This window comes from Leucopleurus acutus, assembly GCF_964270905.1.
Source record: "Leucopleurus acutus genome assembly, chromosome: X".
In the NCBI taxonomy this organism is placed as follows: Eukaryota; Metazoa; Chordata; class Mammalia; order Artiodactyla; family Delphinidae; genus Leucopleurus; species Leucopleurus acutus.
In genome coordinates this window covers 1,433,244-1,460,963 of record NC_139148.1, presented here as the reverse complement: position 1 = coordinate 1,460,963, position 27,720 = coordinate 1,433,244, and the positions used below count along the sequence as shown (strand labels likewise).

The following is a 27,720-nucleotide window of genomic DNA, read 5'->3' as shown; positions in this document are numbered from 1 at the left end:
GATGCCGCTGCTTTTTCAGGGCAAGCTGAGGCCTGCGACCGCGACACTGGCCTCGTTCCCCACGACTAGAGATTTGCAGAAGCAGCATCGTCATCCGTTTCTCAGGGAGGGCTTAGCTGCTCCGCGGCACGTGGGACCCTCCCGGACCGGGGCTCGAACCCGTGTCCCCTGCATCGGCAGGCGGACTCTCAACCCCTGCGCCACCGGGGAAGCCCCGAGGAAGTGAGTTGTGACACCTGCTACCACGTGGGTGAATCTTGAGCTTGTGATTCTCAATGAAATAAGGCAGACGCGAAGGACAAATTCCGAAGGTGCCACTTCTGTGAGGTCCCTAGAGGAGTGAGATTCATAAAGACAGAAAGTAGGACGGTGGGTGTCAGGGGCTGGGGGGTGTGGGCAGGAGACGGGGAGTGAGTTTTGAATGGGGACAGAGTCTCAGTTGGGGATGATGGAAAGTTTCTGGACCTGGATGTGTTTTTATAACCACCAGCCTCTTGCCTCTGGGGTCCCTGGGCTCATCCTGGTGACCTCTTTGAGTAGAACCGAGAATGACCCCCTAGGACTCGAACTCCGGTGTTCTCCACAAGACGTGTCACCCCCAGCGGCCCTGGGAGGACGACCAGCCCCCGTGGAGACACCCCTGTCCTGTGGTCGTGGCCACGGACTTCTTTGGGAGGGAGTCAGCACCTGCTCTGTGGCTGCCCCTGCAGGTAACAAGATTCAGGTTTCAGATTCAGGTTTCTCCACACAGGTTTCCTCCGTGACTCACCCCAACCCCTAGGCCGGCCCCTTTGCACGTCCTGGGCCTGGCTGAGGTCCCGGAGTTGGGCGCCCCGTCCTCTCACCCCCCAGCATTTCCTCTGCGAGCTTCTACACTTGGGGTGCCGCCCATTTCCCATCCGTTTGTCTGTAACCTTGGTGCCTCAGCGGACAGGTGGCAGGAGCCCCCTTTTAACCTGTAATGCTTCTGATTCAAAGTGGAATTTCCAAAGGCCCAAACTCACATTAATTTTCGAAAGCTCCCCTTGTAAAGCATGTCGACAGGGGATTCATAGCCAGTAACAAAATATTTTATATTTGAAATGGAAATGCAGGGCGTCACAATGCAGAATTTATGTTGCTCTAGGCTCTCGTACTCGTATGAAATGAAAAAACAAAATTGTGACTGGGCACCCAGGGCGTGAAGTAAAAATTAGGAAGCACGAATATGAACGTACTCATAGTGCGCAGAAAAGCCCCAAGTGGGAAGAGCAGAGAAGCCACAAACCAAATCAGTAATAGTTTCCTTCAAAAACTAATGAATGGATAATCACCCAGCAAACAATTGTTCATCTTTCATCTCACAAGATGCAGGAGCAAATTGGCATTGCCTCGGAATGAGAAAGGGAAAATATCACCCAATAAAAGTATGATTTACGTTTGGACAAAAGGGGATTTATTCTTGATTCTGGACAGTACTGTTTGATTATCTGTTACAAAAGAATGTCTCACTCCTCAAAACGGGATTTTCCCAGATTGATGCAAATAGTATTGGCGATCATGTACAGATCAGCGACACGTTGAAAGACCAGAAGTCACAACTCTCCCCCAAAAGGCTGCTGCCTGTAGTAAAGTTCCTAAGTACTCTTTCCAGACCTCCAAGGATGATGGAGATCAAGGATCTGCAAGCTTCAGACCCTGAGCTAAATCTGGCCCTCTGCCTTTTTTTTGGCAAATAAAGTTTTATTGAAACACCACACCCATTCATTTACTTACTGTCTGTAGCTGTGTTTGCCCGAGGTCAACAGAGTGAAGACTCAGAGAAGAGACTGTATGGCCCACAAAGCCAAAAGTATTTACTCCTTGGCCCTTTGTGCAGAATGTTTCCCAGATCTTGATCTGTAGCGTTCAAAGGGGTCATGGCCACCAAGCTTACTTTATGTGTTACATATACTTTTCTTCCTAACTGTGCAATTTCCAAAGCAAAGTTATAGCTCAACTTGCTTACTAACCTAGATACAGAATGTTTAGCTTAACTCTAGCTATTGAATAGACTCCCAGGTTAAAAAATACCCTCTGACATAATTACATCTTCACATCCTTACAGAAAAAATCATATTTCTCTCAGAAGATAACAGTAAAGCATTCAGGATCATTTACTATCCATTCATTACTAAACTTCTGAAGAAATTAATTTTGTAGCAGCAGCTGGAAGGGTGGCAGGTGGTCTGTCTACACCTGAAGCATGAATTGAATGGATAACAAGTGAGTTTCCAGGCCTGAGGCTGGTTGATTGGTTCTGGCTGCCTGATACTGTGAGATGAGAACGATGCTTCAGCAAGGGAGACTGTGATGGATTGGTGATGTCTGCTGTGGTCATGGGGAAAGGACTGTGGCCCATATGCTACAGTCTTTTTTCTTCTTCTCTTATACATTTATTTGTTACTTTTTTAAATTGAAGTATCGTTGATTTACAATGTTGTGTTAGTTTCAGGGGTACAGCAAAGTGATTCCGTTTTCTCTCTTTCTCTCTCTCTCTTTCTCTTTTTCAGATTCTTTTCCATTATGGGTTATTATGAGATACTGAGTATAGTTCCCTGTGCTCTACAGTAGGTCCTTGCTGTTTATCTATTATATGTATAGTATATGTTACTCCCAAATTTCTAATTTATCCCTCCCTCCACCTCATAATTGGTATGAGACCGTTATGACCTCATAATTGTCTCATAACCACAATGAACCGTAAATCTCTGAAAGCATTGGAAGCAGCCACCAGCCAGCACCAGAGCCATTTGGCTGGTTCTTGGGGGACGTTCCCAAGCCTTAGCCGCTGCTGGCGCTGAGCGGGCACTTGACAACTGAATTATTTCCGAAGATAATCAGATAAGTTTGGTTCTTGCTTGCATGGAGTTTATATTATAGCTGGAGAGGAAGGTTAATCAAATAACAGAGCACTTGTCTGAGTTGGCAAAATTGTGATAAACGCTGTAAGCACCGTCCTTAAAGCAGCTACGTTAAAAGATCCGCTTTCGTCCCCTCGCACGGTGCTGTGTCTGGTTTCCCACCCTCCTGTGCAGTTTCCTCTTTCTTTACTGCCCCCTTCATGCCGGACCCCTTTGTGTGTCAGCCTAGCATCTCACACAGCACCCCTCTCCCGGGCATTGCATGCACACCCATGGTGCTGATTCTCCCTGATGCAGTTTTCTCTGAAACTCCTGCCAGCTAGACCTCTGTGCCCACGCAGCACATTCAGGGCTGGACGTGGCGTCTTCCTTGTCCCTGATTTGGTCAGTGGTGCCGCCACCTCCCAGCTGGAGGCTGGGCGCCAGGCTTTCCCTGGTGGCTTTTGCCCCTCATCAGTCCTCTTTCTGCAGCCAGTAGCTGAGCGCTGTGTCTTCCTCCTAAACATCTCTCCAAAGCATTCATTTCTTTTTCTGTGCTCCTGCCACTACTCCACCTGTTCGCTACCTGGTCCATAACCCATCCTCCTGGCTGGCCTCCCATTTCTGGGCTGCCCAAGCAGTTGCCTTACCTGCTTAAACCCCTACGGGTGGAGCCCCTCCATGCTTCCTCCCACCAGCTCTAGACTTGAACATGAGCTCTCTCCTCCTGCTGTTGACCTACTCACCCTACACTTCTCAGCCTCCACAGCAGACCCTGAAGGAGGTGTCCTAAACCCAGGTGCCTCCACTCCTTCCTCCCTGACCCTATTCCATCTCGCCCACCTCACACACTGTACTGTGGTTTGTGTAACTGTGTCACCAATTTCCTAGTCCTCTGCATGGTCCCTGGCGCATCGTGGACACACAAAAAATGTGCTGGCCAGGAGAATGCAGGGTGGAGAACGTCTTGTACTTTGTGGGATCTCAGTGAATGGCAGATGTCATGACAATGATGGTGACAGTGATGGTGGTGATGAGCGTTGATAATGATCGTGGTGATGGTGATGATGGTGGTGATGGTGGTGATAATAGAATGATGATGTTGATGGTGATGATGGTGGTGATGGTGGTGATAATAGAATGATGATGTTGATGATGATGGTGGGGATGGTGGTGATAATAGAATGATGATGTTGATGATGACGGTGGTGATGGTGATGGTGATGATGATGGTGGTGATTACGGCTCTCTTGTCCACTGTAGTTACTCGCACAGGAAGTCACAGAATTTTGGAGGGGATGCCCAGAGGCATTAACGGGCGTCCTGGGGATGACCAGCTAGCTGCTGGGTACTATCTCATTTGTGTCTCTCCTCTACGATATGCTTTTTCCGCTGTGTTACAGGAGAGACTCATTAATTCTGTGGCTTCACCGTGTCCTGTGATGGTATCATATTTAATTTAATTGTCAGAAGGGATGTCAGGAGAAGCTCATTTGAGCTGTCTCTTTGACCTACGACATGGTATTTCCTCAATTTTTGCCTCTTCTCTGCTGAGCTGAAATGCTGCAGCTTTTGCTCAACTGAGAGAACAGTCGTTTCCTCTGATATCCCCAGAGATGAATTAATTCATGTGTGTCTTCATTTCATCGATACCTTTGTCCCTCGATAAGGACGTTGCTGGTAAGAAATTTTATCTCATATCGCTTTTGTCACTTTTCAGCCTTGCTTTTGCATAGAGCATTTATCAGACATATTCCTGGTCACCATGGTAGCTGGCTATGCTTTGCGTTGATTAAAATACATCTTTCAGGACAACATAAAAAAAGAAACTCCCCCACTACTTCTTAATTTTCTTATATTAGAACCGCAGTTGTAACCTTACCTCTCCATTCTTCCTACAGCTGGAATTTTCATGACATAAAATACTTACTTTGAAAGCCCTTTCTCAATGAAATCAATTGCATCCCAGATAACTTTTGCACTGGGTACATGGGCACTGAGACAGGACACTTCCGCCCAGGAAATGTAAGTCAGAGAAAATCAATTTTCTCCTTATTCTGTTCGGAAAAGAACAATCTGAAGGTTGCAGAGGGATTCGGCGGGGGCGGGGTGGGGGATGGTTGCTCTTGTCTTTTGTTTTTTCTGAGTCCTGTTTTGTCCAAATCTGAATTATGTGAATTCTGATAAGCAAATACCTCCTGTCAGACCTCCCTTCCCACCCCTCATGGAAAGTGTTTGACAGGGAAAGAAACTTTGCCCACATCTGTTAGCCACATTTCTAGTCCACGCATCTCCTCACTGATGCTTTAATTTGGGATGTGACTGCCGTGACACCATGCAAAGGTAATGACGGACACATTCTCGGGATAATTCACGAGGTCCACTCTTCGTGGAAACATCCTTGCTCTACTTAATGGTCCACAGACTATTGCGTGGCCCCTTCGTCTGAGTCTCTTCCCCTGCTGCCAGCTCCTCCCGGGAGCCTAGGGAAGCCGGCCACATCCGACGTGTTCCTCCGCACCCGCCTTTCCCGGCTGATGGCGGCCCTCACGCCTGCAGACTCTCGGGTCCTGCCTGCATTCAGCTTCCTTGCTCAGCCAGAGACTGTGGTTGATGGAACTCAAAGAACGCTTCCCTAGGGAGCAGGGGTTGTGTTTCTGAGTATTTTAATTAAGCCCGTTGAGTCTGGGAGGGCCCACAGGACCTCTTCGTGCATCCCCTGGTCCACGTTCTGCCCTCAAAGGCGATGCCGTTGGCCATCCCAGAAGCATGGTGACACTTCTCCATCAGGCTGACTTGCCCATGGAGCTGGGCAGGTGTCAGCCACCTGTCACCCCTCCAAATTGGCGCAACCAGGCTCTTAACCTAATCATGCACCCGTCAGGTTGGAACTTTCCAGAAGCCCTGTCATGCTTGGCATCTTGGTTGCTTCCCTTTGCCTGTGGGCACCTGCAAAGCTGGGGCTTGACCTGGGCATTACAGAGATGTTTCGTGGCTCAGTCCTCTACTTCTAAGGAACATATGGTGTCATGGGGGAAAGACACTGATGCCGATTTTGCTTTCACCCGTTATGCCCCTCCGTCATTCACACCCATTCTTTGTCTGCTACTCTTGTGGCTTTTAGATGCTCTGAATTGGGCACCCCCGATTCTCCTGTTACTGAACCAAACTTTGGTCCACTCGCCCATGGGCAATAAAGCCAATCTCCTGACACGGTGTTGTGGTGAAGGAAAGTGTAGCATTTACTGCAGGCCCCAAACAAGGAGAAGAACAGGCAGCTCTTCTCAAACGTTCTTGATGTACTTGGACTTCCCTGGTGGTGCAGTGGTCAAGAACCCTCCTGCCAATGCAGGGGACATGGGTTCAATCCCTGGTCCGGGAAGATCCCACATGCCGCGGAGCAACTAAGCCCGTGTGCACAACTACTGAGCCTGTGTGCCACAACTACTGAAGCCCGTGTGTCTAGAGCCCGTGTTCTGCAAGAAGAGAAGCCACCACGAGAAGCCCGCGCACCGCAACAAAGAGTGGCCCTGCTCGCTGCAACTAGAGAAAGCCCGTGCACAGCAACGAAGACCCAACGCAGCAGGAAAAAAAAAAAAAAAGTCCTTGATATAATCCATTGTCTAGAAGCTCACGCCTCTTATCAGCATGTTAATCACTCGTCCCTGTTTATCCTAATTAGTTTCTGCCAGGCTGCTTGATGGATTTTCCAATGAGGAAGGCAAGTTGAATGTTCTTCAGAAACGTCTTAGTGCGTGAGGGCACAGGAAACTTCTGTTGAACGAAAGGTGATGACCCAAGGCTATCTGAAAATCCATCCCATCATCTGAACACATAACAATGAGACTGGAAAGGTCAGATGCAAAATGCAACAGGAAAATGACTGCCCCTCGGTTTGTAATGCCGGAATCGGGGAGTCAGGCACAGTCTTTGCCCCAAGCAAATAATCCGAAGGTGACGGCTCTTGACTCTGTGGGCTGTGGGTTCAGTTTGCTCAGAGTCTTTTCTGCCAAGTACAGGATGCTGCGGTCCTTGTAGCAGACAGTGTTTTCATACGTTGTGACTGCAAAATAGGGATCCAGGGCAGGAGTCTTCCTGTTATTTTATTTATTGCAAGGAACGCAATTAATAAACTTTTTATACACACACGCACACACACACGCACACACACACCCCATCTCTTCTTTATCCATTCCTCTGTCGATGGACATTTAGGTTCTGAGGGTGGGTCTTTAATCCAGTATAACTGGTGTCATTAAAAGAACAGAAGACACAGAGAGAGAGACACTGAAAGGAGAAGCCATGTGACGATGCAGCAGAGATTGGAGAGATGTGTCTACAAGCCAAGGACCAGCAAGGATGGCCAGCAGCCCCCGGATTCTGGAGAGGAACCTACAACAGATTCTCCCCTGGAGCCTCCGGAAGGAACCAGCCCTGCCCACACCTTAATCTGAGACGTCTGGTCTCCAGAACTGAGAGAAGGTACTTTTCTGTTGGTTTCAGCCATCTGGTGTGTGGTCACGTGTGATGGCGACCCCTGGGAGACTAATACAGGTGTACGTACTCAGTGGCTCATCAAACTGCATGGCTTGGCCCCGTCGGTGTTCAGGGCAGTAATGTTACGTGAAGGACATCCAGTGAGTGCTCGCCATTTCTCTGTGTTCTCGGGGGGAATCCACTGCGTTGCTCTCCCAGACACACCATGTGTGATGTTTGATGTTGGCTGTTAGACTCACTGGGCTGAAATGCTTACCCTCCATCATCCTCCGACGACCTTCCATCTACAGAGCAGGCTCTGGTTCGTTAGCGGGATGCAGCGTATCAGGGGGTTTCAGGTCTGTCTTCTCACTCAATTCTCTGCAGATGTTGAGAGAAAGGCCCTGTTAATATCCCACTTTATCAACCGTGGGAACTCTGGGGCTCCTGTGATGATGAATAAGGGAGTGGGCTTTTATACCCAGATCTTCTGCCCTCCCTAATCAACAAGTGCTTCCTCAACCTGGCTGTGCATCCAGTTCAGTCCCGACAGCCCATAAAAACACACATTCCTGGGCCCCGTCCTCTGAGAGTGACCTGGGTAGATATCCGGTTGACAGTATTTTTAAGAAGTTCCTCCAATGATTCTATCGCTGGCCCCACAGAGAGGCGCTCAGGGAAAACACTGAGATTGTTTGCAATTTCGTCATCATCTCTCTGGGTTAACAAGAGCCTTGGTCTCATTTCTGGAAGAAGAAAAGAATTCAAGAACCGTTTTCTTTGCACGTGCATTATGCCGGATATTCAAGCACAGTGTTACAAAAAGTAAGATGAGTGTTTATTTGCATGTCCCGTGACACATCAGACATGGTTTCAGGAATCAGTTTGCAACAGCACGGAAATCATGGACCAGCTTAAACTGGCTTTGCCTCCTTAAATAGGTTGTTGATTAATCAAACTGAAACAGCACCAGCTTCACCTGGTTTCGCCTCATTTAATAGGTCGTTGATTCATCAATACCCGAGTTATTTTACAGAGACAGCACTGCACATGCTCAAGACGGACACCCATATTTCTAGGGTGACCTCGGAACCAAGAATCTTCAGTCCCCAAAACGTAAGGACTAGAAATGTTACCACTGGAGCCCTTTACGAAGCGAGAACCCCTTCAATGAGGAAAATCTGGCCTCCAGCTGCAGGAGTAGCTCATATGGCCTGATTGGAGACTAGCCAATCAGCTTCCAAGCTAGAAACTCCCTGACCCCTTAAAGTTCACTGCGGACGCGGAATCCTGGAGACGCATTTGCGAGTTTGGGCTGCTGGTGGTTGAGCTGACGGTGAATCTCTTCGTCTTCTGGGAAAGCTTGTGCCATTGCATTGACTTCTGTGCACGTCGGGCGGTGAGCCTTTGCTCGGTGACAAGCCTTGGGGTGCTCATCACATGCTGAGTCACCTAAAGATACTGCATCTCGGTCAGTGTGCCCACCACCAGCCCCACCGGCCGGGTGAGAGGTCTGAGACGTGTGTGCAGGAGGGATGACAAGATGCTGGTGCCGTTTTTCATGACGCTGTTGAGTAGGATCCTGTACCGTCAGTGGGATGCAAAGGTAAGAGTGCGGGTGCCTGTAGGTGTGCAGCCTGGGCTGGATTTCCACGTGCTTTCTACAGAGGCACGTTCAATCCCGTTCAGCCTCACGGAGGGAAGGGAGGCTTACACTCTCCCTAGTTCAAATAGGGTCACTCGGGGGAAAAGAAAGAACGATTAAGACTCCAACAGCAGTCTCCCCAAATTGTTGCCAAACTTGCATATGGCGGAGCTGGATGGAATATGACGCCCCAGAGCCTCCTGCACCCACCTGCCCATCTTTGTTTTGTGCCCCATCTTTTCCATCCAGCCCAGGCTGTGGTCACCCATGGACTTGGTCAGACAGCCGTGGGAGAGAAATGGGCTGAATTCTTAATGAGTTGGACCATTGTCAGAGCAAGGTGGGGGAATCCAGGCTAAATACCATCTGGAAATGAAGATGCATTTTTCCCATTATTGGAATCGTATGTCTTTCAATGTATCAGTTTGAGGGGAAATCGTGATGTTTTTAGCTCACTTTGCCATTTGTGCTGTTTGTGGAAATCTGTAAAAATACTGAATCAAGTTCACCTGAAACTAATAGACTATACAGCAACTATAGTTCAATTAGAAAACCCTGTAGCTTTTAAAACCTAAAGGTAACTGATTAAGACCTGAAACTTTCCTCAGACAGTGAGTGTATAATCCCAGCAGAGTAGCTGGACTTAACACTTTCCTGTTGCCTGTATCATAATCTTATATGGGGCCTTTGGCTGCGTGTGTTAAACATTTCCCAAAGATGGGTCCCATCTGCCCTTCCTGACCCTTCCCCCGCCGAAAAGCCATCTGGTTGAGTATCTGGTGAAAATCTGCCTTTGAACCAAGGCACTGCCCTTGTTTTCCATGCTTCCAATTCCCCGTCAGAGCCTCAGCCCACCGGCTGTGTTCCCCAGCAAGTAACTAATAGATGATTCTCCATGACTCAGTTTCTCCGAGACCAAATCTGGTCACCCCAGACCTTCTCTGCAGATGCATTTAACACGGAGAAGACTCTACCACGTTTCATGTTTTATGTCCACGTGGCTTCTCCTGTGTAAGTCCCCTGAGGGCAGGGTCTGCGCCCCCTGGGGTACACGGGGAAATTCAGAGGATGCCCAGCTACCCAAGCCTGTTCGCTAGCCGCGTCGAGGGCCGTGCTTGCAGATAATTGTTACCAAAGCGAACCCGAGTCCCGTGCTCAGCGAAGCCCAGCTCCTGACCCTGGGTTGTGGTGAAGGAAAGAGCAGCGTTTGTCTGCAAGACGCCCCACGTGCGGCCAAGTCTAGAGAAGGGTGGCTTGCGCTGAAGACGCGAACTCCCCGAGGGCCTTCAGGGAAAGGCTTTTAAACCAGGGCGAGGGAGAGGGTTTCGCGTGCGAGGTCAGCTCGTGGTCCTTCTTCGGCATGGTTGGTGGGGGACCAGGAGTCGGCGTCGTCAACCTTCTGATTGCAGCCACCTGGGGTCTCCGTGCTGGTGGGCGGCACGCAGGTAACTTCTCCCACCTGGCCGGGCTTTCAGTCTCTGCAAAGCAACGCAAAGGATGTGGCTCAGAATCTGATCGGTAGCCCTTAGGGAGGAACTGAAAGCCCTTGACTCTGCTTAATGGCTAAACTATTATTGTCTTGCTGACTGTGTTCCTTTGTATATTTTCTCACTTCTCTGATTAAATTGCTCTCTGGAGATCCCGGAAGGCCTAGGAGGGTAAAGCTTTTATTAGAAACAAGAGGCAGGGGCCATGGGGGGAGGGGTCCATTCCCCGATCTGTCACAACGTCCATAAGTTGTATATTCATGTTCTCATACTCCGGAAACATTAGCTGCTTCCCCAGCCAATACTCCCAGAGAGAAGGTATCTTTTATCCCATGAAGAAAAAGGGGACTTTTTTTTCCAGTAGAGTTTAATTTTTTTCCCGTCTCTTGTTCGTAGAGACTGGTCTCTGTTCCTTTTTGTCAGCTCCCACCACCCCCCATCTTTTATTTTTTTTTTAATCTGTCCCCTGGGGTCCGTCCGTTTCATCCTTGATTTGTTTCCTCTTGCAGTTGTATCCCCTGCCTCACATCAGGGTCTTTCTCCTTCCATGGCTGCATCTTTGTTTTCCCTGACTTCTGTTTTTGTGTGTCATGGGTGGAAACATGGAGGGGTGGATTAGCTGCCCCTCATTTCCGTTCAGGTAAATGCCACTCCTGTGTCCAGTACGCTTTGTCAGCAGAGATGGAATGGCATTTGGCTTAAAAACGCCTCATGAGTTCAACATTTCCCTGCTACAGGAAAAGCGTTAATCACCATTATAATGTTCCCCAGAGTGGCCAGCTGAATCCTCCCCCTATTTGCCCAATTATTAACCAAAACATCACTCCTCTTTTGCCTGGTATGACAACAAAAGCGATAGTTTTATTTAGCGAGATTTTAAAATCAAGACGGGAATAAGTTACACAGTTAATGTGACATAGGCTAAGGGAGCTATAATATGACACAGAAGGGTTTGTTACAGTGGAACACACTTACGTTTTGTTTTATAAGAGATATAATTGACCAGAAGGAACTAGGAAGGAAAAACATCAAAACCACCAGGCGGGGCTTGTAGACCCCACGTAACAAACCGTTCTTCAGGGTTGGGCTCCCTCTGCAGACACCAGGCCACTCCGTTTCTGGGACTGGAGCGTCCCTCAGAGTTAGCAAGGATGCTGGCTGAGGTCGATAGGAAACATTCTGCAGAGTTCTGCATGTCCACGATAAGGATACTCTTTATTCTTCGCTGGGTATAAAAGGGTTGTGGGTTTCTCTTGGCGAAAGGTCAGTTCTCTGCTCTCCACATGGAGAGCTCCTTGTTCAAGAAATAGGTTTAAGGCGGGACTTCCCCAGGGGTCGCGTGGTTAGGACTGCATGGTTCCACTGCAGGGGGCAGGGGTTTGATCCCTGGTCGGGGAGCTAAGATCCTGCAAGCCACGGCCAAAAAAAAGAAAAAGAAAAGAAATAGGTTTAAAAGAAGATGATTTCATTCTGCCATCATGGGCTCATGACAGGGACTCCGAAGTCTTATGAGTCATCTGAAATCATGTGCATAAGTTTGTGTCTTGCAAGTAAATACAATGCCAGCTGCCCAGGCATTGGTGGTTTCCGCTTAGGAGTAAACGGTTGTTTACGCATCATGTGTTAGTAACATACAGTACACAAGCCAAATGAGTATCTTCCGAGTCTTCACGAAAGATGGTGATTCTTTGCCTTATGAGAACTCGGCTGCACAGGTAGCTGGCAAGGGTCCTACCTTCAGCTGTGCCCTCAGGCAAGCAGGTCACTGTGTTCCCCGCCTGGGTCCTTGGTCTCTCTAATCAGTAGAAATTGATTAGAAGGCAGATGAGGAATTCAGGGGAGGCTGTCTTGGGACTTGTCCTGCAGCGGGAGGGAGTGAAAACAAGTAACAGGTGCTTCGCTCATTCCCTGAGCTGGTTCCTTAATGGGCTGAGGGTGGGAGTAGTTGGGTGGGTTGGGATGGAGGGATGGCTTAGGGGGTCTGCCCACCCCTCGGTGGTGCTGTGCGCAGGAATCACGCGCAGGACCCTGCTTTTGCTCCAACACCTCAGAAATGGCAGTTGGGGTTTGGTCTTTTTGTATCTTATTGTTTGTAATTTCCCACAGCTGTGTGCGGTTATTTTTAGTCCCTTCTAGTTTCTTTGTATCTTGCTGCTGGAGGAGAGGTGTGTCCAGGTGCAAGCCCTGCAGCAAAGGGTCCCAGCTCCCAGCCCATCTCAACTGCAGTTCCCCCAATTTCAGGAAGGGGCATCATGGGTATTGTATACAGTCGGTTCTGGATGTCAGTGCAGTGATTGTTTACAGCCGGTTGTGGATGCCACCGTGCTTATTCTCACCTCCTGGTTATAGGTCACGGCTGGTTTTGCGTCGTCCTTTCCCACTGAGTTTGCCATGTGGTGTCGGTTAGTGATGTTGCAAGCTGTGAGCATTCGTATGGACATCTTGGGGCCAAAGGATACGAATGCTTTCTGATTCAAATACAAATCACATAAATGTGACCTTAGCATGGGATTGCTTGCAGGGCGTGTACCTGTGCAAATGTACTCTATCATGTCTTCACGGGGCTTTAACACTTTATCCCATAACTCAATTTTTCACACTTAAATCGCACTTTGTTTTTTATTGACCCTAAAATGAAGTTTGCTGGTGTATTCCACAAATTGCTATATGGGACCTGCAGGTGTGCTGATTGCTATAATTTTTAAAAGCGTTTGTAAAATCGTGATGTATCTGTTTGCTTGGGCTGCCATAAAATGCCCCAGACTGGGGGCGCTTTTAAACATCAGGCATGTGTCTCTCTCCCAGTCTTGGAGGCTGGAATCTGAGATCCAAGGGTCAGCAGGGCTGGTCCCTCCTGAGGTCTCTCTCTTGGGCTTGTAGCTGGCCTCTCCTCCCTGTGTCATCACAGGGTCGTCCCTCTCTGCGCGTCTGTGTCCTGATCTCTTCTTATAAGGAAACCTGTCCTTTGGGATCAGGACCCACCCTAATGACCTCATTTACCTTCATCCGCTCTTTGAAGACCTCATCTCCAAATACTGTCACATTCTGAGGTCCTGGGGGCTAGGACTTCAACACGTGAATTTGGAGGGGACAGTTCAGCCTATAGCACATAAAGGGACAATTTCACACAACCAGATACAACCGCACCCCTGCGTATGTATGTAGACCCCTCTTTTCACTGTGACTATGTCCCCTTCTCCTTTGGGGTGCACTGGTCCTCATGTGCTTTCCCCAGTGAACCTGAATTTATCATGCACCTCAATTTTATAGCCGGCATCAAAGGCGTCACCAAAATCCCAATGAAATGACTCCTGAAATCTTAGTTTTTTCTACGAATTGGGCGTTTCTATTACAGGCCATTCTGTTCATCTGACTTGATTTGCTTTTCATGGGTCTATGCTTCTGGCTTCCCCTGATCTGGTCATTCATGGGTTATGCATAGATTATGGGGAAAGAGGACCATCACAGAGGAGAATCAGATTATTCCGTGCTCCGGACCGGCAAAGCCAAACTCACCTCGTTCCATCCTTTATTAGGGTCATCCTTTCTTGTGAAATCCCTACATCTCATGATTCAAAACTAATTGTCGGTGGATTGTTTATGGTTTTTATCCTCCTTAGTATTCTTTTATGTATGGTAGTCATTTCTGAATATGTTCCTCTTGGAAAAATGTAGTATATGTCATAAAGCTCCATTTCCCTGTTTCTATCCAGCTTTTTTTTTTTTAAATTATGTTTAGGTGCATTGGGCCTTCGTTGCTGCGTGTGGGCTTTCTCTAGTTGCAGCGAGCGGGGGCTACTCATAAATACACCCAAAACTACTGAATTGCATGCTTGGAAGGTGAATTTACCATATGTGAATTATATCTCAAGAAATCAGAAAGGATAGCAAAAAATCTAAATTTAAAAATTAAAACAAATTTTAAAAGCCAATGGATTAAATAATTTTTAAAAAGCTATAGAATTAAATAATTTTTTGAAATAAAGCACTTCTGCTACATTAACAAAATGATATTTATTGTGAAGCAGAGTGCTTGTGCAGATACTGAGTTGTGAGCTGAACCAGCTGCTCTTTTCGTGGAACACCATTTTTGGCTTCTTGGTTAGAAGATGCCACGTGGAGCAGAGTATCCTGGCTTATTGCTAAACCGGCCCTAGGAAAAAGCTTTAGAATTGGTTCTCCAAGCCAGCTAACAGGTACACGAAAAGGTGTTCAACGTTGCTAATCATCAGGGAAATGCAGATCAAAACCACAGTGAGACATCACCTCACACCGGTCAGAAGGCCATCATTAAAAAGAACACAAATAACAGATGTTGGGGAGGGTGTGGAGAAACGGGAACCCTCCTGCACTGTCGGTGGGAATGTAAGTTGGGGAATGCAGCCCCTATGGAGAACAACAGTATGGAGGTTCCTTAAACTAAAAATAGAGCTACCATATGATCCAGCAATCCCACTCCTGGGCACATATCCAGACAAAATTAATTCGAAAAGATTCATGCACCCCAAAGTTCATAGCAGCACTATTTACAATAGCCAAGACATGGAAGCCACCTAAATGTCCATCAACAGAGGAATGGATAAACAAGAAGTGGTTCATATATACAATGGAATACGGCTCAGCCATGGAAAAGAATGAAATAATGCCATTTGGGGCAATATGTTCCTGTAGCTTATTTATACATAGCAGTCTGGACCTCTTACTCCCCTCCCCCTATCTTGCCCCTCCCCCCCACTGGAAACCACTCGTTTGTTCTCTGTATCTGTGAGCCTGCTTCTGTTTTGTTATACAGTATTCACTACTTGGTTGTATTCTTTAGATTCCACATATAAGTGAGATCATACAGCATTTGTCGTTCTCTCTCTGACTTATTTCACTTAGCATAACACCCTCAAGGTCCATCCATGTGGCTGCAGATGGCATTATTTCATTCTTTTTAAGCGCTGAGTAGTATTCCACTGTATAAATGCACCACATCTTCTTCATCCATTCCTCTGTTGATGGACATTGAGGTTGCTTCTGAGGGAGGGTCTTTAATCCAGTATAACCGGTGTCATTATAAGAAGAGGAGACAGAGACACTGAGAGGGAAGATATGTGACGATGGAACAGAGATTGGAGAGATGTGTCTACAAGCCAAGGACCAGCAAGGAAGGCCAGCAGCCCCCAGATTCTGGAGAGAAACCTACATCAGTTTCTCCCCTGGAGTCTCTGGAGGGTTCCAGCCCTGCCCACACCTTAATCTGAGACGTCTGGTCTCCAGAACTGAGAGAAGATACTTTTCCGTTGGTTTCAGCCATCTGGTGTGTGGTCATGTGTGATGGCAACTCCCTGGAGACTAATACAGGTGTACGCACTCAGTGGCTCATCAAACTGCATGGCTTGGCCCCGTCGGTGTTCAGGGCAGTAATGTTACGTGAACGACATCCAGTGAGTGCTCGCCATTTCTGTGTTCTCGGGGGGAATCCACTGCGTTGCTCTCCCAGACACACCGTGTATGGTATTTGATGTTGGCTGTTAGACTCACTGGGCTGAAATGCTTACCCTCCATCGTCCTCCGACGACCTTCCATCTACAGAGCAGGCTCTGGTTCGTTAGCGGGATGCAGCGTATCAGGGGCTTTCAGGTCTGTCTTCTCACTCAATTCTCTGCAGATGTTGAGAGAAAGGCCCTGTTAATATCCCACTTTATCCACCGTGGGAACTCTGGGGCTCCTGTGATGATGAATAAGGGAGTGGGCTTTTATACCCAGATCTTCTGCCCTCCCTAATCAACAAGTGCTTCCTCAACCTGGCTGTGCATAAAAACACACATTCTTGGGCCCCGTCCTCTGAGAGTGACCTGGGTAGGTATCAGGTCGACAGTATTTTTAAGAAGTTCCTCCAATGATTCTATCGCTGGCCCCGCAGAGGGGCGTTCAGAGAAAACACTGAGATTATTTGCAATTTCGTCATCATCTCTCTGGGTTAACAAGAGCCTTGGTCTCATTTCTGGAAGAAGGAAAGAATTCAAGAACCGTTTTCTTTGCACGTGCATTATGCCCGATATTCAAGCACAGTGTTGCAAAAAGTAAGATGACTTTATTTGCATGTCCAGTGACACATCAGACATGGTTTCAGGAATCAGTTTGCAACAGCACGGAAATCATGGACCAGCTTAAACTGGCTTTGCCTCCTTAAATAGGTTGTTGATTAATCAAACTGAAACAGCACCAGCTTCACCTGGTTTCGCCTCATTTAATAGGTCGTTGATTCATCAATACCCGAGTTATTTTACAGAGACAGCACTGCACATGCTCAAGACGGACACCCATATTTCTAGGGTGACCTCGGAACCAAGAATCTTCAGTCCCCAAAACGTAAGGACTAGAAATGTTACCACTGGAGCCCTTTACGAAGCGAGAACCCCTTCAATGAGGAAAATCTGGCCTCCAGCTGCAGGAGTAGCTCATATGGCCTGATTGGAGACTAGCCAATCAGCTTCCAAGCTAGAAACTCCCTGACCCCTTAAAGTTCACTGCGGACGCGGAATCCTGGAGACGCATTTGCGAGTTTGGGCTGCTGGTGGTTGAGCTGACGGTAAATCTCTTCGTCTTCTGGGAAAGCTTGTGTCATTGCATTGGCTTCTATGCACGTCGGGCGGTGAGCCTTTGCTCGGTGACAAGTCTTGGGGCGCTCATCACATGCTGAGTCACCTAAAGATACTGCATCTCGGTCAGTGTGCCCACCACCAGCCCCACCGGCCGGATGAGAGGTCTGAGATGTGTGTGCAGGAGGGATGACGAGGCGCTGGTGCCGTTTTTCATGACGCTGTTGAGTAGGATCCTGTACCGTCAGTGGGATGCAAAGGTAAGAGTGTGGGTGCCTTTCAGTGTGCAGCCTGGGCTGGATTTCCACGTGCTTTTCTACAGAGGCACGTACAATCCCGTTCAGCCTCACGGAGGGAAGGGAGGCTTACACTCTCCCTAGTTCAAATAGGGTCACTCGGGGGAAAAGAAAGAACGATTAAGACTCCAACAGCAGTCTCCCCGAATTGTTGCCAAGCTTGAATCTGGTGGAGCTGGATGGAATATGACGCCCCAGAGCCTCCTGCACCCACCTGCCCATCTTTGTTTTGTGCCCCATCTTTTCCATCCAGCCCAGGCTGTGGTCACCCATGGACTTGGTCAGACAGCCGTGGGAGAGAAATGGGCTGAATTCTTAATGAGTTGGACCATTGTCAAAGCAAGGTGGGGAATCCAGGCTAAATACCATCTGGAAATGAAGATGCAGTTTTCCCATTATTGGAATCGTATGTCTTTCGATGTATCAGTTTGAGGGGAAATCGTGATGTTTTTAGCTCACTTTGCCATTTGTGCTGTTTGTGGAAATCTGTAAAAATACTGAATCAAGTTCACCTGAAGCTAATAGACTATACAGCAACTATAGTTCAATTAGAAAACCCTGTAGCTTTTAAAACCTAAAGGTAACTGATTAAGACCTGAAACTTTCCTAGGACAGTGAGTGTATAATCCCAGCAGAGTAGCTGGACTTAACACTTTCCTGTTGCCTGTATCATAATCTTATATGGGGCCTTTGGCTGCGTGTGTTAAACATTTCCCAAACGATGGGTCCCATCTGCCCTTCTTGCCCCTCCCCCCGCCGAAAAGCCATTCTGGTTGAGTATCTGGTGAAAATCTGGCTTTGAAGCAAGGCACTGCCCTTCTCTTCCATGCTTCCAATTCCCCATCAGACCCTCAGCCCACCGGCTGTGTTACCTAGCAAGTAACTAATAGATGATTCTCCATGACTCAGTTTCTCCGAGTCCAAATCTGGTCACCCCAGACCTTCTCTGCAGATGCATTTAACACGGAGAAGACTCTACCGCGTTTCATGTTTTATGTCCACGTGGCTTCTCCTGTGTAAGTCCCCTGAGGGCAGGGTCTGCGCCCCCTGGGGTACACGGGGAAATTCAGAGGATGCCCAGCTACCCAAGCCTGTTCGCTAGCCGCGTCGAGGGCAGTGCTTGCAGATAATTGTTACCAAAGCGAACCCGAGTCCCGTGCTCAGCAAAGCCCAGCTCTTGACCCCGGGTTGTGGTGAAGGGAAGAGCAGCGTTTATCTGCAAGACGCCCGACGTGCGGCCAAGTCTAGAGAAGGGCGGCTCGCGCTGACGACGCGAACTCCCCGAGGGCCTTCAGGGAAAGGCTTTTAAACCAGGGCGAGGGAGAGTGTTTCGGGGACCAGTAGTCGGCGTCGTCAACCTTCTGATTGCAGCCACCTGGGGTCTCCGTGCTGGTGGGCGGCACGCAGGTAACTTCTCCCACCTGGCGGGGCTTTCGGTCTCTGCAAAGCAACGCAAAGGACGTGGCTCAGAATCTGATCCGTAGCCCTTAGGGAGGAACTGAAAGCCCTTGACGCTGTTTAATGGCTAAACGATTCTTATTCTTGTCTTGCGTGACTGTTTTCGTTTGTCTCTGCATTTTCTCACTTCTCTGATTAAATTTGTTTTTCGGAGCTCGGGGAAGTCCGGTGAGGCTACAGGTTTTCTACCAATAAGAGGCAGGTGGAGAACATGCGGCGGGGGCCTGTCTACCCCGTGAGGCACCATAGGGTCCTGCTCGGTTCCACCCCGAGTTGGCAGGGCCGTTAAGCCGGCCCAGAAGTGCCAGAGGAAGCCGGAGCAGGCTGCCTCCTGGGATCAGTCCTCATCCTTTGGCGAGACCCTTTCCCCGGCTTGGGTGTTTGTGCTGTGGCTTCGTGTCCGACCGCCCTCCCGCTGGAAGGCAGTAGCCACCAGTACCCGCTTCCCCTCCCTCTGTGGCTTCATCCCGGGCTGGGGGCTTCATTTACTGCTCTCTCCGTCATGGTCATCTCCGTCTGGGGTCGGTGCTGATTTCGGGCCATGGGAGGATACAGAACCGAAGGCGCTGAAGCAGACACATACATCAAATTGTCTCTCGAATGCTCGCTCTGACCTAGTTGACGACTGGTGCCCGTCATGGTCTCACGAATACGAGAATTCATGCCCGAGCTGGCCGTAGCGTCTCGTGGCTGGCATCCCAAGCCCTAATCACGCTTCCCTTGACTCTAGTTTAGTCCTTCTTGTGCATAACACCTCAGTTTGGGGGGGCTGAAACAAACAATACATGTAAAAGCCAGATGCGTGTGTTTCTGGTAGTGTGTTTATTCCCATTTTGTGGAAATCAGCAGATGTTCTTAGAAACATAGGGAGGAATGCCTGATGTGGTCATACTTCATTCCTTACAGGGTGTATGAGTTTCCAGAGGCTGAAACAATTGACTTATAGACCAGGGAAGCCCAGGAAAACCATTTTTTTAGGTTTTCCTAAGAAGCTTAAAAGAGGTCCAGGAGGTGGGGCCCCCATGATGGCATTAGTGCACTTATAAGAGGAAGAGGCAAATAATAAACTCCCTCACTTCCCTCCCCCCTACCTCAGCCAGTGATCTGAGATATTCAGATCATTCAGATGGTATATATTTTTAAATTACTTAATTTGAATTACTGGTGAATTCATTTTCCTTTTAGATGTTCTAAAGGATAAATTTGGAAATTCACTTTATTAAGATTTTTTTGATGTGGACCTTTTTTTTTTTTAAGTCTTTATTGAATTTGTTACAGTATTGCTTCTGGGGCTTCTCTGGTGGCGCAGTGGTTGAGAGTCCACCTGCCGATGCAGGGGACACGCGTTCGTGCCCCGGTCCGGGAAGGTCCCACATGCTGCAGAGTGGCTGGGCCCGTGAGCCATGGCCGCTGAGCCTGCGTGTCCGGAGCCTGTGCTCCGCAATGGGAGAGGCCCGCGTACTGAAAAAAAAAAAAAAAATTGCTTCTGTTTTATGGTTTTTGGTTTTTTGGCCATGAGGCGTGTGGGATCTTAGTTCCCTGACCAGGGATTGGACCCACACTCCCTGCATTGGAAGGCGAAGTCTTAACCATTGGACCACCAGAGAAGTCCCTGGAAGTTCACTTTAATAAAAGTGTGTGTGTGTGAGTCTCTGTGTGTATGTATCTGTGTATTTATCCTTTTACTTTTATCTATTTTATAGATAATAGATATCTATTAAAAATAAATAGGTATCAAATATAAAGAGGTATATAAAATATACCTACACATAGTATAAGTAGATATCTATTTATAGATACAAATATGGAGACAAAGAGGTTATTCTGCATATCTTTTATTGTAACATGTTTTTAAAAATTTCATATTGGAGTAGACTTGGTTTACAATGTTGTTTCAGGTGTACAGCAAAGTGATTCAGTTATACATACACATGTATCTATTTTTCAAATTTTTTTCCCATTTAGGTTATTACAGAACATTTAGCAGAGTTCTCTGTGCTATACAGTATGTCCTTGTTGTTTATCTGTTTTAAATGTCATAGTGTGTATGTGTCAATCCCAAACTCCCAATTCATCCCTCCCCACAGACCTTTCCCCTTTGGTAACCAGAAGTTTTCTGTGTCTGTGAGTCTGTTTTGTAAATAAGTTCATTTGTATTATTTCCTTCAGATTCTGCACATAAGTGATATATGATATTTGTCTTTCTCTGTCTGACTTCACTTAGTATGATAATCTCTAGGTCCATCCATGTTGCTGCAGATGGCATAATTTCGTTCTTTTTTATGGCCGAGTAATATTCCATTGTATATATGTACCACATCCTCTTTATCCATTCATCTGTTGATGGGCACTTAGGTTGCTTTGTTCGAGAACTTCAGGTACTTAGCTTTCCCAGGTTTGTAAAGAGAAGTTGAAGGAAGAGGATGGTGGTTCAGGTGAAGCTTCCTGAGTAGACATTTGAGGCCGAGAATGGTTAAGACACAGGGTGATTGGGTGATTACAGGGTGCATTACTGAACCACTTTATGTTCTAAATGTCTGAAAGTGAGGACGTGGGCTGACATCCTGTGAGTGGGAACAGCCATGAGCTAGTGTACTAATTTCAGGTCCTTTTCATGGTGTTGGGTGCCGCTCACCCGACTGGATAGCATCATCACCCAATATTACTTTCGGAACCGTCCACAAGTGGATGCCTTGAATCAGGCTGGGCGCAGGTAGAACATCCAGGTGCGTCCCTCTGTCCCCCACAGCTGTGAACGTTCAAGATCATCACCTCCAGTTATGTCATTAAATGAAAGCACCCAAGCAAGAGGAAGTCGACGACGTTTATCACAATTCACTGATTTACCAAAAAGTCTTCCAGGTAACTGGGAAGCCTCTCGGGGTCAGACTGTGCTCTCCAAACCCTGTGCATTTTCCTAGGACTTTTCATTGATCATTTCCCCCTACATTTGGTGGGTAACCACCTGACTTTTATTATTTAAAATACTGAGAAAATCCCGTACAAGGGCATGCTTCTAGCTACGTACTTGGCATCTGATGCCAGTGGGTTTCAAAATAAATACTAGTATTGAGGATGTTGGCGTGAAGTGGGTCTGTTCCTTAGATAAACAGTGGGCTTTGTTAAGATCTGAAGTGCTGACAGAGCCTCGGAAGGAGAGCCCGAGATTTCAACACTTTTTTTTTTTTTTAAGGGTTTTTTGATGTGGACCCATTTTAAAGTCTCTATTGAATTCCTTACAACATTGCTTCTGTTCCATGTTTCGGTTTTTTGGCCGTGAGGCGTGTGGGATCTTAGCTCCCCGACCAGGGATCGAACCTGCACCCCCTGCGTTAGAAGGCGAAGTCTCAACCACTGGACTGCCAGGGAAGTCCCTGGATGTCAACACTCTTGACGTCCCATCCTTGGCAGCCAGGGGTGACTACTTTTACCTGCAGCCCATCTTGGTTCCTCAGTGGCAGGTGGTTTTGAAAGCTAGGTTTTCACTCATGTTTCCCCATGACACAGAAATCCGCCTACGTCCGTCCAGCTGTCCTGCCAGCTGGGTGGCCTCTGTATCTTGATGAATTTCCAAAACAAGAATGGTTAATCTGTGTTGAATTCCCTTCTAGCATCTCACTTACCCCAGTAGGTTACAGCTGCTTGGGCACAAAACCACGCAAGGTAATTTCAGGATGAACCTGGTGGGAGGTTTGGTCATTCATGCCTGCGAGACTTCTCTGTGTTCTCGCTATGAGATCCTTATTTTATTTCCTTTTTTTAATTGAAGAATATCTGATTTACAACGTTAGTTTCAGGTGTACAGCAAAGTGATAGTTATACATATGTATATATTGTTTTTCAGAATCTTTTCCATATAGGTCATTACAGAGTATTGAGTAGAGTTCCCTGTGCCCTACGGTAGGTCCTTGTTGTTTATCTATTTTATGTATAGTAGTGTGTATCTGTTAATCCCCAACTCCCAATTTATTCCCCACCCCCTTTTCCCCTTTGGTAACCACGTGTTTGTTTTCTATGTCTGAGTCTGTTTCTGTTTTGTAAACAAGTTCATCTGTACCATTTTTTTTAGATTCCACATACAAGTGATATCATATGGTATTTATTTTTCTCTGACTTATTTCACTTAGTATGGCTGCAAATGGTATTATTTCATTCTTCTTTTAGGGCTAATATTCCATTGTATACATGTACCACATCTTCCTTATCCATTCATCTGTTGGTGGACACTTGGGTTGCTTCCGTGTCCTGGCGATTGTAAATAGTGCTGCAGTGAACATCGGGGTGCATGTGTCTTTTTGACTTAGAGTTTTCTGCAGGTATGGCCAGGAGTGGGATTGCTGGATCACAGCGTAGCTTTATTTTTAGTTATTTAAAGAACCTCCATCCGGTTGATACTGTTATTTTAACTCGGGGAGTTGGCTTTGTGAATTGGGCTGTTTGAATTTTCCTGCCTGTTCACTTCGTTAAGAGCCTACCTTTCGTAGACTCTCATTGGATTAGGAGTTGGGTCAAGATAAGGACACACCTGTTATGGACTGAATGTGTTTCCTGCCATTCTCCCGCCCCCGCCAATTCATATGCTGAAGACCTGACCCCCAGTGGGATATGTTAGGAGATGGGCCCTTGGGCAGGTTTGGATGAGCTCAAGAGGGTGGGACCCCCATGATGGCATTAGCGCCCTTAGAAGATAAGGAAGAGACACTCGCCTCCGGACTATGAGAAATAAATGCCTGTTCTTTATAATCCTCCCAATTTGTACGAATTTGTTTTAGGGGCCGAAGAGACTAAGACATTTAATTCATAAAGTGTTTTATTGTTTGATTAAAAAAATAAATGGAACACCTTTCAAAAAATTTCCAAGTGACAAAGCATCATAGAAACACACCAGTATACGTGTTAAATAATTGTTAGAAATTACTCACAACAATTATGTTTAAAAGAATCATTTCACATGTTGAGGGGGTTTGGTGCCTAAAGAAATCCCACCATATTTTATGGATGTATTAAAACGAAAAAGGGGGAATTCCCTGGTGGTCCAGTGGCCAGGACTTAGCGCTCTCACTGCAGTGGGTCGGGATTCAACCCCTGGCTGGGGAACTAAAATCCCACAATCTGCAGGGCGTGGGCAAAAAATATATACAAATAAAAAAAGGAAAAGAAAAAGGGATGACAAGAAACTCGTTGAGTAAATACTTTTAAACGTGGAGCTTTTTGAAGTGGATGTTTTAAGCTAGAGGAAAACATTGTGATACATTGTAACCATCCAGGTTACAAATTCCCTGTGGCTGAATTTGCTGTTAAGGAGGGGCCCGCCAGCCAGGGAATGTGGGCGTATCTGGATGCTGGAGGACAGGAGGAACGGATTGTTCCCTGGATTCCTCAGAAGGAACCAGCCCTGCCCACACCTTGGTCTCAGCCCCGTGAGACTCAGGTCAGGCTCCTGGTTGGTGGTCATTTGTCCCAGTGGTTGTAGGAAACCTGCACATAACATCTAGTTATGTTTTCAGAACCATCAGTTTTAGATTCTGCACAGGGTGCACGGGCTCCACCCTCTGTGTGTGTGTGTGTGTGTGTCCGCCGAATTTATGGCTAATTCTCCCACGTCCTGGGGCTCCATTCGACACTCTGGCCACTGTTCTGAGAGCCCCCAGTCGGGCAGTGCCATGCTTGAGAGGGAAATCTACGCGTGATTTCAAAACCGGGAGAAAAGACAGCCCTTTGCCTTGGGTTCTGGCCTGTCTGCTGGATGGGATCACACGGTGCTTTGTTAGTAAATTACCCTCATAATTGTCTAATTGCTTTTATTCTGCAAATATTCCTCCGGGTTCATTAGCATTGTAATCAAGGCTTCGCTGAAGTTGATTTAAGGAAGTGCGCGGGGGCGGCCAGACATCCTTTTTATTCAGCCCAAGAGGGCTTTCTCTCTTGCTCTTGCTGGAGTCTGTGTTGGAGTTTTCTGCCCACTGATGGGGGTGATTTCAGGGGCTGCCCTTGACAGCGTAACAGGAAAGGTCAGAGTTCGTTCTAATAAACAGCACATGCTAGCACCTCACCAGCGCCAGCCCCATGCATCGCTCATTGTTATGCGTGGAAATAAATTCCCACTGAAGGAAAATGTTTTCCGCGGTGCAGTTTCACATTGTCCTGGGTCAGTCGTTGTCCTGTTGATTTTCCAAGCAGCTTGGGACTGTTCCCGGGTCATTTGGGCAGGCTCAGATATTTTTTCTTTTCTTCGTAACTTTTTACTCTATGGTTTGTTTGATTCGGTTAAGACTGGTTAAAGAAATTAAATTAGATGCAACAATAGAAATGTATGGCTCATATGTTTATGGAATTAAGTTATATTGATTACATGACAACTAACCTCAAATAATCGGAATAGTTATATACAATGACTAGGCACTCAGTACATGCTTTGCGGAGTAAATGAATAGTGAATGGGAAAATCCCAAACAGATGTCTGAATAGTTGCTTGTAAAATTTCCTGTAAACTCTGCCTACTTCTGAAATGTATCCTGTTTCCAGTTCTCCCAAAGAGAAAATTAATATCAGCAACTTTTATTTATTCTTTACCAGGTGTCAGGTACTGTTCTAAGTGTTTCCCCTGTGTGAATTATTATTATTTTTTAGTTTTTATTTTATATTGACGTATAAGTTGATTTACAATGTTGTGTTAGTTTCAGGTGTACAGCAAAGTGATTCAGTTATACATACACACGTATCTATTCTTTTTCACGTTCTTTTCCCATTTAGGTTTTTACAGAATATTGAGCAGCGTTCCCTGTGCTCTACAGTAGGTCCTAGTTGGTTATGTATGTTAAATATAGTGGTGTGTATATGCGGAATCTAAAAAAAAAAGAGATACAAATGAACTTATTTACAAAACACACACTCAGTCATAGAAAACAAACTTATGGTTACCGAAAGGGAAAGCTGGGAGGGGGGGATAAATTGGGAGTTTGGGATTGACGTATGACAGATTTTTTGTGATGTATAGTTGATGTACGATGTTGTGTTCGTTTCAGGTGTATAGCAGAGTGATTCAGATATATACACACACACAGTCTTTTTCAGATTCTTTTCCCTTCTAGGTTCTTTTGAGTAGAGTTCCCTGTGCTACACAGCAGGTCTTTGTCGATTATCTGTTTTACTTTTTAAAACTTTTAATCTTTATTTATTTGGCCGTGTCGGGTGTTGGTTGCAGCATGCGGGATCTTTCGTTGTGGCTCACGGACGTCTCTCTCATTGTGGCGCGTGGGCTTAGCTGCCCCGGGGCATGTGGGATCTTAGTTCCCCGACCAGGGATCGAACACGCATCTCGTGCATTGGAAGGCGGAGTCTTAACCACTGGACCACCAGGGAAGTCCCTCTATTTTCTATATAGCAGTGTGTATCTGTTAGCCCCAGACTCCTAGTTTATCACCCTCCCCTTACTCTTTGGTAACCAGCAGTTTGTTTTCTATCTCTGTGCGTCAGGCAGGCTCAGATTAATCCCCCCTGCGTTTCTTTGCCGTGTTGGACTAATTAGCTGTCAGGAGTCTCCAAAAATCCACGTGTCTCGGGAGTGATTATGAAGGTCAAGGGCGTCTGTAGACTTGTGACGAGGGAAGGAAGGGCTGATGGCCTCTGGGAAGCTTGCTCTGGGGTGAAATATGCCTTCCCCTCTTCCGTTCTTTCTTTCCCTGGCGAGCTGGTCGTGAAGCTCGGGGGCGAGGCAGGCGGTGCTACAGGTCGGAGTTGCCGTGACACGTCCACACGTCAGGAGAGCCACACAGCGGTGAATCCATGAGGCTCCTGGTGCAGTGAGGACAAAGCAGGGGGCTTCCGAAAACCAGGTCCCCTTTCTCTTTGGGTGACAGTCCTGGGGCGGCCATCACCCAGTGCCACCAGCCGGGGGGCTTAGACAACAGAGATGTGTCATTCGTCCATTCTGGAGACCAGACGTCCAAGATCAAGGTGTGGGCAGGGCTGCTTCCTTCTGGAGGCTCCAGGGGACAAGCTGTCCCGTCCCCTCCCAGCTCCTGGGGGCTGCAGACAGTCCTCGCTCCGTCTGGGCTTGTAGGAGCGTCACCTGCATCCCTGCCTCTATCTTCACATGACCTTTTCTCTGTGTGTCTTTGTGTCTCTTTTTTCTTCTCTTCTTATGAAGACCGCCCTGCCCCCCTCCATCACGTCATATTTAAGACCCGCCCTACTCCAGGAGACCCTCACCTTTTTTGCTCTTCCAGTTTTACTGAGATATAATCAGCCTCCAACACTAGATACGTTGAAGGTGTGCAGCATAACGATTTCACTTACATACATCATGAAACGATGACCGCAATAAATTTATCAACATTCATCTCTCATACAGACGCAACATAAAAGGAATAGAAACAAATGTTTTTCCCCTTGTGATGAGAACGCTTCGGAGTTACTGTCTCAGCAACTCTCACGTTTAACGTACAGCGGTGTTAATTATGTGTATCATGTTGTAATTACATTCCTTGTACTTATTTATCTTATGACTAGGAGTTTGTACCTGTTGACCACGTTCATCCAATTCCCCTCCCCCCACCCCTCCCCTCTGGTGACCACCAATCTGACGTCATTTTCTGAGTTTGTTTTGAAGTATCACTGCCCTACAGACACTATTAAGTTCCTATTAACACAACCTAGCGATTCGACCTTTCTCTACGTTTCAAAAGGATCACCACGATGATTTAGTTAGTCTGTAACCATACAAAGATGTTACGGCGTGGGGAATATAGTCAATAATTAATGTATGCTTCATCCCCTGGGACTCATTCATTTTGAACCTGGAGGTTGGTACCCCCTCATCTCCGTCCCCTGTTCTCTTCGTAGGACCACACTTCATGACTCACATCTGCGATGACCCTGTTTCCAAATAAGGCTTCTGTTCACTGATCT

At 47.1% G+C, this 27,720-nt stretch overlaps 1 protein-coding gene across 1 annotated transcript in view; it reads left to right on the top strand.

The window, feature by feature from the left end:
* The window catches only part of DHRSX (dehydrogenase/reductase X-linked), a 193,005-nt gene that overhangs the window by 52,473 nt on the left and 112,812 nt on the right, over positions 1–27,720 (top strand). The gene's annotated exons all lie outside the window — the stretch shown is intronic.